Source organism: Chiloscyllium plagiosum, chromosome 9 (genome assembly GCF_004010195.1).
Source record: "Chiloscyllium plagiosum isolate BGI_BamShark_2017 chromosome 9, ASM401019v2, whole genome shotgun sequence".
NCBI classification, from domain to species: Eukaryota; Metazoa; Chordata; class Chondrichthyes; order Orectolobiformes; family Hemiscylliidae; genus Chiloscyllium; species Chiloscyllium plagiosum.
In genome coordinates this window covers 48,139,332-48,149,991 of record NC_057718.1, presented here as the reverse complement: position 1 = coordinate 48,149,991, position 10,660 = coordinate 48,139,332, and positions in this window count along the sequence as shown.

Here is a 10,660-nt window from a genome sequence, read left to right as displayed (position 1 = left end):
GGCAGGTAGTCGGCCCTAACCACCCCCTCCATGGCCCGCTGCCTGGACCTGTTTATGGCCAGTTTGGCCAGGCCCAGGAGCAGACCCACGAGGAGGTCTTCAGACCTGCCCTCCCTCCTCCGTACCGGGTGCCCGAAGATCAGGAGCGTGGGACTGAAGTGCAACCAAAAGCAGAGGAGGAGGTTTTTCAGATAATCAAAAAGGGAGTGCAAACACCCACTCCCAATATACACGTGGTCCATGGACTCCACAGCGCCACAGAACAAGCATTTGGGCTGGGAGTCCGTGAACCACTGCAATCTGCGGTTGCAGGGGACTGCTGCATGCAGCACCCTCCACCCCAGATCCCCGAGAGAAAGGGGGAGGACTCCCGCGTAGAGAGCACTCCACTGGGGATCCCCACCACCCGGTGGCAAATGGGCACGCCAAGGCGTGTCCGGACGGTGGATGAGGGAGAAGAGGTGGACGGTGTGCAGCAGCAGTCTATACAGGGCCCTCCTTTTTACATCCTTAAAAGAGACAAAATTAAAATTCCGGAGGCGGCTCAGGTTGTGGGGCACAGGCTCCCGCGGGAAGTACGGGACCTTGGGGCCAATGTGAAATTCCGTCCAGGCTGGGGTGAGCGCGGACGGGATCCCACCGCACACCTGAGCGTCCTCCAACTGGTGCACTACGTCGGGTCCGAGCACCACCATTTTAAGGCGTCGGATGGTAGTGGCCACATACCGGACGTCTACCGCTGCCCTGCTAGCTATGTCCTGTGGCAGCGTCCAGCCCAGGCCCCCGGCACCCAGCACGTCCCCGACCCTGGTCACCCTCGCCGCCACGGCCCTCCCCTCCGACAGCCACTCGAACCCACGAGTGCGGAGGTGTGGATTCCTGAGCAACGGCTCCCTGACGACAGCCGCTACTCCAGCCGGAGGATAGGCGCGGCGCGATTCGACCATGTTCCAGACAGTGATCAGGTCCTGGTTAAAGACAGGCAGCGTCTTGAGGGCGACCTCCAAACCGTCACGGTCGACGAACAGGAGCTGCGTGTCGTAGTTGAGGTTACGCACCTGGCGGAAAAAATACGTCGCCAGGGCGCATCACCTAGGAGGAGGCTCGACGTAAAGGTATCGCCGCAAGGTCTGAAGGTGGACGCACACCAGCAACTGACCGCCCTCCTCAATAGGGAGACTCAGAACCTGCGCAGCGACCCAGTGCATCTTTTTGTCCCAGAAGAAGTCGACCAACGTTCTCTGGATGTCAGCGACAAAGCCAGGAGGAGGGACCAAAGTGACCAGCCGGTACCACAGCATGGCGGCCACCAGCTGGTTTATGACCAGCACTCGACTCCTGTAAGATAGCACTCGGAGCAGTCCTGTCCAGCGGCCTAGGTGAGCCGAGACTTTGGCCTCCAGCTCCTGCCAGTTGGCCGGCCAGGATTCCTCAGCCGGGCTGAGGTAGACCCCCAGGTAGAGGAGATGGGTGGTACTCCAGCTGAACCCCCATAACTCCTCTGGCAGAGAGTCCACCCGCCACGGACCGACCAGTAGTCCGGAACATAAAACATTGGTTCATCTAAAACGTGTGTTAAGGTCATTGGACAGTGAGGAGGGAGGAGCTGAATAGACAAGTGTTAAAACTTCTGCATTTCCATGGGGGAGGTATAGGATGAGGAAGTGTTAGACGTGACACCTACTATGAAGCTGAAGATGTGGACTGCACCTTTAAGAGAGAGTGAATGCTGTTCTGCACTGAGAGATTACAAGCACCTGTCTCATATAACTAGATAACAGTCTCAGTTTATACTGGAAAATTGAAAATATGTAACACTTGGCTGTGAAATAGATACCTGAATTGGTTGCCATTTTGACAGCAATTCAAATTTAACCAAACAGTTTAAATTATGCCCCAGGATACTAAAACCCAATTAAGTTTGAATTTATTGTTCTGCCAATATCAAACCAATGAGACAATTGATGTTGGGGATATAAAAAATGCAGGCATTTTGAAAGTCATGAGAGAGACCCAAAACATTGAAACACTCTCGATCAAAGTATCTCAGGAATGATGAAGGGCTTATGCCCGAATCACCGATTCTCCTGCTCGTCGGATGCTGCCTGACCTGCTGTGCTTTTCCAGCACCACACTCTCAACTCTGATCTCCAGCATCTGCAGTCCTCACTTGCTCCTGAGCTTTTCTGTGTGTTTAGTTTAGTTATCAGAGGGATTCACCACAATGTCATAACACAATATAGGAGACCAGAGTGTCATGGACAGAACAGTTCTTGTCAAAACTGAGATGTTAACTCTGTTTTTCTCTCCACAGATACTGCAAGAATCGCTGAGTTTCTGCAACACTTTCAATTTTATGTACAGAGTTTTATTTAATGCAGTGTATAAAAAGAAAAGAAACTGTAAACTAGAATCACAGGTTAAAAATGAAAATTATGTGAGCAGCAGTGACAGAGACATTGCCTACCGTGCTGTGATTCTGATTCCACGGCAGCAATTAGGTCAGAATAGTCAATTAAATGCTCCAGATTTTGAAACTTTAATGCAAAAAAGGAATAAAGAGAAAAATAACGATATAAGCAAAATTAATATCATATATCAGTGGGCAGCATGGTGGCACAGTGGTTAGCACTGCTGCCTCAGCGCCAGAGACCCGGTTCAATTCCCGCTCTCTGTGTGGAGTTTGCACATTTTCCCCGTGTCTGCGTGGGTTTCCTCCGGGTGCTCTGGTTTCCTCCCACAGTCCAAAAATGTGCTGGTTAGGTGAATTGGCCAAGTTAAATTGCCCGTAGTGTTAGATGAAGGGGTAAATGTAGGGGAATGGGTCTGGGTGGGTTGCAGGTCGGTGTGGACTTGTTGGGCCGAAGGGCTGTTTCCATACTGTAAGTAATCTAATTTAATATCATAGAACAAACGTATAGATTAAAATAGAAAATTAATCACAACAGAATTCCTTTAAATTAAAGCAAGAATAGCAAGTGCCCGTTCATAATACTGTGGCCAAATTTTGAGCACATCAAGTAATACAAACACAACAGAAAATTAAACTTCTAGGAAAGTTAGTTCAGCATATGATAACGGTGATCAAACTTGCAGATCCCATTAACTGTTTGAGTTATAAGGAGAGGTTGAACAGGTTGGAGTTTCTTCTCACAGGGGTGTAGGAGGTTGAGGGGTGACCTTATTGAGATTTATAAAATCATGAGTGGTATAGATAAGGTGAATAGGAATAGTTTATTCCCTAGGGTGGGGAATAGTAGACAGGTTTGTCAAAGGCAGTCAGTTAGCTGGATCAAAGGATGGAGAAATCCACCAAGATTATCAGTTCCATGTTGGCTCCAACACATACATGTCTCCGTGCAGTACTTGGCTACAATTGGATATGTGCACGGACATGTACTCCATCATTCCAGCCATAGATGTTACAGCAGCAGTAACAAAGCTAGAAATGTCAAGGGACCTCATCCTTGCTCCTTCCTCTGAGGGAGACTGGGTGGAGCAGTAGGTACCAAGAGGGAGGATGAGCTGCACACAAGCACCCCAGAAGCCTCGTCTCAGAGGTGCCCGGCCCTCCATGTCCCACTGCCTGCAATGTCAAAACCTGAAAAGGTCCAAGCTGAGGAGGGTCAGGTAAATTTCATCATGCCTCTGCCTTTTGGCACAAATGCCCTCATGGATGACCAGCCATGTCTTCCAGGCCATCAGGGCCAACTCCAGAGCAGACTCTTTCCAACCCTACTGTAGGCAGAGGGATTGTACTTTTACATAGTGAGAGGGACACAAAGAAAAAATCATATTGGGGAACATAGACATCATGGGTGACATATCATTATAAATAATCTTATATTTCTGTAAGTATATACTCATCTACACTCTTAAATTCCTGCTCCAGTCCCTTTTTTGCTGTAAGACCTGCTGAAGTTACACCCATGTGAGAGCTGAGCAACTTCCTCAAACATCCCAAGGATGAAGGAAGTTATAATGGCCAAACATTGCTCATCTTTCACAAGCAAAAGATCCCAGTAACCAGGGACCCTTGGACCATGATACTGTTAACTGCAGTCAAGAAATTGCACTTTATTGTAGACAACAGGGAATGCACAGGGGCTGTGTTAGCATTTGCCCTGCATTGACCATCCACACTTACACCCACCTTGTTAATGAGAGCACAGAAACAATGGTGATTCACACAGCACTGCAGGTCACGTTTATTCCCTCCTTCAGCTTTTCATGGAAACGTATTGCCATTCCAGGCTGGCAGGTATTCAATGAGAAGTTCACAGCTCGACTGTCCCTCACTGCTCAGTGACCTGCTAAGACAGGCTGTACAAAGTGCTGCCTCTCGCAGATTTAACACTGTCCTACAGGATGCTCAAGCATTTCAGGGCCACATAGCTGTTGACTAGCTGCCTGAACATTGAAGACTAACCAATGATGGAAGCATTAATAGTAAGTGCATTTAAGTTTGTGTCGACATAGCTTTGTGTATCTGGCATGACAGGGAGCCAATTGATGTAAAATATGTAATGATCATGATTGCTTGAGGTGTTAATTTTAAATGTTAATTGTTGACAAAAGAATGATTTTTGAATGGATGATTAATATAGTTGCCCCGAGCAGTGCTTCACATGCAAAGAATTATATTCTGTCCCTCAGGGGAAAACCAGTAACTTATTCTGCCCACTCTGCATTCTGTGGCAGCAATTTTGTTTCATTTTTTGCAACGTTGAGTTTAGTGCAAAGATGGCAGCTTTGTGTCACTGTGAGTTACTGGCAAACCCCAACTGAGATAAATGATAATCCTCCCCCGTCATTCTGCTTTGCTCTTGTGTTACTGTCTCTGTGTCCCTGATGACCTTACAGTATCCCCTTTCCATTCAACTCCTAATATAAGTGGTAACATTCCCAAATTAGTCACTGAATCCATGGCTTTGCAAATTGCTATGTCTTTGTTGGTCATACACTCTCCTCAGGGTGACAACTCCCTGCCACCTACATCCCCACCCAGCTTCCTGTCCCTCTTATATACTATGGTATCCTACCCTCCTATCTTCAATTGCTGTCACTATAATCGACTATCAATGAACTCCAACCCTAGTTTTGAGCTTCGTACTTTCCCAGAACTCTGCAAGCTATACTAATACTCAAATACGCCCAAATTGTCCATTGCCCACCATCTGGATTGACTTGAGGGCACAGAGAACAGTGCAATCCTCATAATTGTATCTCCCCAGCACTCCAACTAATGTGCAATCCTGGACTGGTCACTTGGCCAGTGGAACTCAGCGTGGCCCAATCCCCCCACTGCAAGGACACTGATCCCGGACTCTTGACAGACCACACCCTGAACTGAAATCAGAAGATACCCCTGACTAATGGTACTCCCTCTTCACTTCACTAAGGATTGGTCATTTGGTTAAAGGACATGCAGTAAGTTTGCTGACAGTCACAGGCACTTCAAGACAGAAGGTGTGAGGTTGATGTAGCAGAGTGCCATACAGCAATATGATCCCCCACCCACAAGGATTCAGTCTTCTGAACCATGGCAAGCACCCTGCCTTTCTCTCTTCATTAGACAGCAATGCAAGCCAGTGAAGCTGACATCAGAACTGAAGAGCCTACACATTAATCAGCAATGGAAGCCATAGCAGCTTACAGTCTATAAGTTAGAACTGAGGATCCTATACTTGAAAAACCAATGAAAGCCAGAGCACCTGGCAGCTTCCAGGTAAACAAGAAGTGAGTGATTCCAAGAAAATAAGCTAAGAGCCTTAAGATGCATCCAATGCAAATGCATGAGATGCACGTATGTCTCTGCTGACAGAGACCTGGCAGATGCATGAAAGTCAAAAGTGACCCTGAGCTCTAAAGTGAAATCAGGTTGCTCTGAAAGCGGCCATGATGATGTGGTGAGATTGGTTTGTGTGTTTGGCAATGCCCACTCATGTGGACAAAAAATAGAAGAGGTGAATGTCCATGGAGCATGCAGGGAAATGATGGCAATGGTGAAGTTAGATGAAGGACTAAAGAAGTAAGTCACAAGCTGCTGCCGCCAGGTATCCACTCTGACTTTCATATTGGGAAAGGATAGGAGAATTGGGAGTTAAATAGAAATAAGATAATGAGGTGCATATTTATGGAAATCACATAGCTGCCACTCATAGGTGAGATTCAGAACTCAGCATTTAAACTCTGAGGAGAATCAGAATATTTTTCTTGATGCCAGGAGTCTGATATTTCTATTTTTGCCTTAAGCTCTCAACTTTGTCATCATTGCCCACACCACTCAAGGCAATGGAAAATTCTGTCCTCAGAATTTGATAGATTGAAATGCATTTCTGCATTGATCAAATAAATTGGAGTGACCTGGAAAGAAATGTAAAGAAAGAATGATTTTACATTTATTTGGCATGTTTGATGTCCGTAGGTTCTCCTAACATGCTTTACGCCAATGAGTTGTTTTAAAGTGTAGTCATCACTATAAAGTGGGAAAGTACAGTGAAGTATTGTCATACAGAGCAGGCCCAAGCACATCGAATCAGCTCAGTTCCTGTGCCAGCCCAGTCTGAGGGAGGAACTGAAAGTGTAAGGACATCGCTCAAATGAAAAATGTTAGGATAAACTGTGACAAACTGAAGGAAGATCCCACATTTTTCTATCTATCATATTCTAAAGAGACTCACGGTCCTGCAGAAATTGTAAATAAGCCCATAATATTCTTGAAACAGGTGCAACTTGGAGGGCATAAATATCCACAGAATATATGTACACAGTTGTCAACTTAATTTTAGTTTATGCAGATAGTAAGATGCCAGAAATTGCTGTCTCATGGATGTGGAATGCAAATACTTCAACAGACTTTTCCTGGAAGCAAATTGAGCAAAGTTAGCCCAAAATCAATTGCATCTGAAACTCAGAGCCTTGGAGACAAAAGAAAGCATTCTTCAAACACTTATCTTAGAATTACTCAATTAAAAGAAATTGGATTTCCCACTTACATGGCCCTTTGTGCACTTCACTGCACTAGAGAACACTTATTAACAATTAATACAACATTGTAAGGATAACACGAAGAAATCTGTTTATTCTTTTTAATATGGTATACATGCTAGTTTTTAGTGTCTGTATTGCAGTGATGAGGGCTTGTTTGGATATGCTTTAATTGGAATGTTTGGCAGAGCACATTCTGGCCATTCTGTCTATGGGAGGATACTTCATTTCAGTGACCTGCAATATCAACAACTCTCTGGCATTCTCTCTGCAAAAGTAGTAATTCCACTAAAAAGAACTGTCAGTCATTGGGATTATAAATCTACATAAACAAATTATCTGTAGGTTGCTGGAAGAGATGAAATTATTTGGATATTCTCTGAATCCTGTTTTTTTTTAAATTATGTTTAACACTTTGTGAGCTCTCACCCACCTGCTAATTAATGAAGTGAAAAGTTTAATATGTGCTGTTTTTCCTGGGAATCAAGTAGCTTTCAAGGACCAGAGAGTCATAATTTTCAAGGAGATGGAAACAAGGTTTATTGCCGTAGTTACTGGAGAGAAAGAAACTCTTGTTTTGGGAAGACTAGGGGTTTGTACTCATTGTGGTTCTGTCAGTGAGTAGAGAAGACTTCCCAGAAGCTGCAGTCTCTCCTGAAGTCCCATTTCTTAGAAAAACTTCAGGTCACCACATTATAGCAAAGGTGTGATTTTACTAGACAGGGTGCAGAGTAGATTTACCAGGACGCTAACAGGGTTGGAGGAGTTTCTGAGTGATGGGAAAGATTGGGTAAGTTGGGATTGCTTTCCCTGGATAGTGAATGTGGAGAGGGGATCTGTTTTCAGTGTATAAGATTATGAGGAGCATAGATAGGATGGATAGGAAGGCACTTATTCCAATAATAATAATATTCCAGTAAAGAGGGGGCACAGATTGACTGTAAAAGGTAGAAGGCAAAGAAGGAAATAGAGAAATATTTTCATGCAGAGGATGGTGGAAGACTTGAATTGATTTACTGAAAGGGTGGTTGAGTCAGAAACTGTAGTATAATTAGATCTTTGATACCATCATAGAAACAATAGACAAAATGCCCTCCTTCTGTATTGTAAAGGCATATGAGATGAAAAAGTTAATAGAGTTTCCAAATATTGGTATTTTTGTCGTGGACTGTGAACTACTCTCAACAAACTGATTCAAGTGGATTGGAATCAGGACTTGACAGTTCTTATCAATCTATAGCTGTCAGCAATTCAAGCATGCAACTGGAAATTCTATGGATGTGAAACGTAGTCACATTTTATCTTTTGCTTCAAACTTTGGTCCACAAGAGCTGCTCCTTCCCCTTTTGCCATTTTTAAAAATAAAAATGCGTCATCTCCACAGAGACTTGTGTCATGTGAGGGTGCCTGAGTGTGTGGATTAAGGGGATACAGTTTTAATTCCTGATCGTAATTTAAGTGTTGATCAGTAGTTGTTACTGCAAAAAAATTTGTTCAGATACACAGATTATGTCTGAGTTTGTTAAAGACTGGTCAATGTTTCTTTTATACTGGGTATCAGGATGAAAGAGTGGAATCAACAAGTTTGGCAACAGGATCAACATTTATACTAATGGTGTGGCTGGTAGAGCAATGGGGCGAGATTATCAATGCATTCCTTTTGCCACAGTCACAACACAGTTTATTGCACACTATCTGCTGCTGCTCAGTTACTCTCTTCTTCACCAATAGACAGCAGAGAGAAAAAATTGCAATGAATCTGAGATGAATTTGAACATCCCTGCCAGACTTGAAGGATGCCAACCCACTTACACCATTCCAGATGAACTAAACTGCTGCACTTACTGAGTTGAAAATGTGTTGCTGGAGAAGCGCAGCAGGTCAGGCAGCATCCAGGGAACAGGAAAATCGACGTTTCGGGCATAAGCCCTTCTTCAGGAATGAAGAAGGGCTTATGCCCGAAACGTCGATTCTCCTGTTCCCTGGATGCTGCCTGACCTGCTGCGCTTCTCCAGCAACACATTTTCAGCTCTGATCTCCAGCATCTGCAGACCTCACTTTCTCCTGCACTTACTGAGTGTCCTGGATAAACCTGCAATGATATCATACAGTTCTACAAAGTGGATAAACATTACATTTCTTTCAAAGGTATGCAATATTTTGAGTACTTTTTGATCATGAAGGAAGTGATAATCTTCTATTTTTTCCAAATGTTCAATATTGAAGACTAAAGCTGACTGGCTTCTGGAGAAAGAATTCCTAAAACGCAAGATTTTGCAATGCTCAGTTTGATGGCAGTAGAATAGCCATCAACATGTTATATTTAAAGTATGTAGTGGAAATTAATATACACAACTAATTTGGGAGTGGCTTAAACAGGAGTGCTGCAATTACCAGCAAAGGCTTGCACTGTAAATTGAAAAAAAGCAACCCAAGAAACTTCCCACAAGCATAATCAGATGAAACAATTGGAGATATTCAGAAAATGACCATAAGCTTGGTGAAAGAGGTAGTTTGTAAGAGGATGAGTGAAGAGGCTTCGAGAGAGAATTCCAAAGCTTAAAGTCCAAACAAATCAGAGAACTTCAATTTTAGAACTGACAGAAAAAAGCAAGGAATGAGGAGAACAGGATAGAGGTCAGGAATGCAAATATGTTGACTACTTGCACAAAGAAACAGCTGATAGGTGTAGTTGCATATAGATTTTATAATGGTTTTTCCAGCATACTGAGGTTAGTTTTGATGAAAAGTCACACTATATTGTTAACCTGTCTTTCTCTTTTCAAGTGCTTACTGACCTGTGTATTTCCAGCATATTCTCTTTTCATTTCAGGTCTCTAGTACTTATTGTCTTTATTTGCAAACTAAATTCAACACAGCCCAGTCCATCATGCAAACCAGCCCTCCATCTATTGACTCCATCTACACTGTATACTGCCTGCTGCCTCGGGAAAACAACCAACATAATCATTTTTCTGCCTGGTTATACTCTCTTCCACCCTTGGGCAGAAGATATTAAAGTTTGGATAAATTTATGGATAGATTCAAGAACAGCTTTTTCCCCACTGTTATCAGACTTTTGAACTGACCTCTCAAATGTTAGTGCTGCTTTATCTCTCTGCACCTTTACTGCAGCTATAACATTGCCTTCTGCACTCTGTTCTGCTACCCTGATGCACTTTGTATGGTACAACCTGCCTGTATAGCACATGAAACAACACTTCTCACTGTATCACAGTACATGTAACAACAATATATCAATCAATTAATCAAAACTTTTGTTCCCTTTTAAAAAAAACTGGCAAGCATGATTTGTATTAAAAAGTTACTTCTTTACTAACAAATGCTTTGCATGAATGAAGCCATGAGGAAGCTTTGTGCAACAAATCTGCGGCAATTCTGTCATTTGGCAGAATGCAAAATTTTTTTTTAAATCCCTCTAATTCACTCCCCTCCCACTGTTCATCTTTCCCCATCCCTCCCTTTCTCTCTCCCTTACCTTCTGTTTTTTATTCTCCCTCCTGCTCTCCTCCTTCTGATTCTCTTCCCATGTTTCTCCCAATGTTCCTTTCTTCCCCCTCATCCAACTCTCCCAATCCCAAGGGAAAAGACAATAATATTTGGAAATGAATGTGCACTGAACTATATAAGATGGGTCAGACCAGTATGT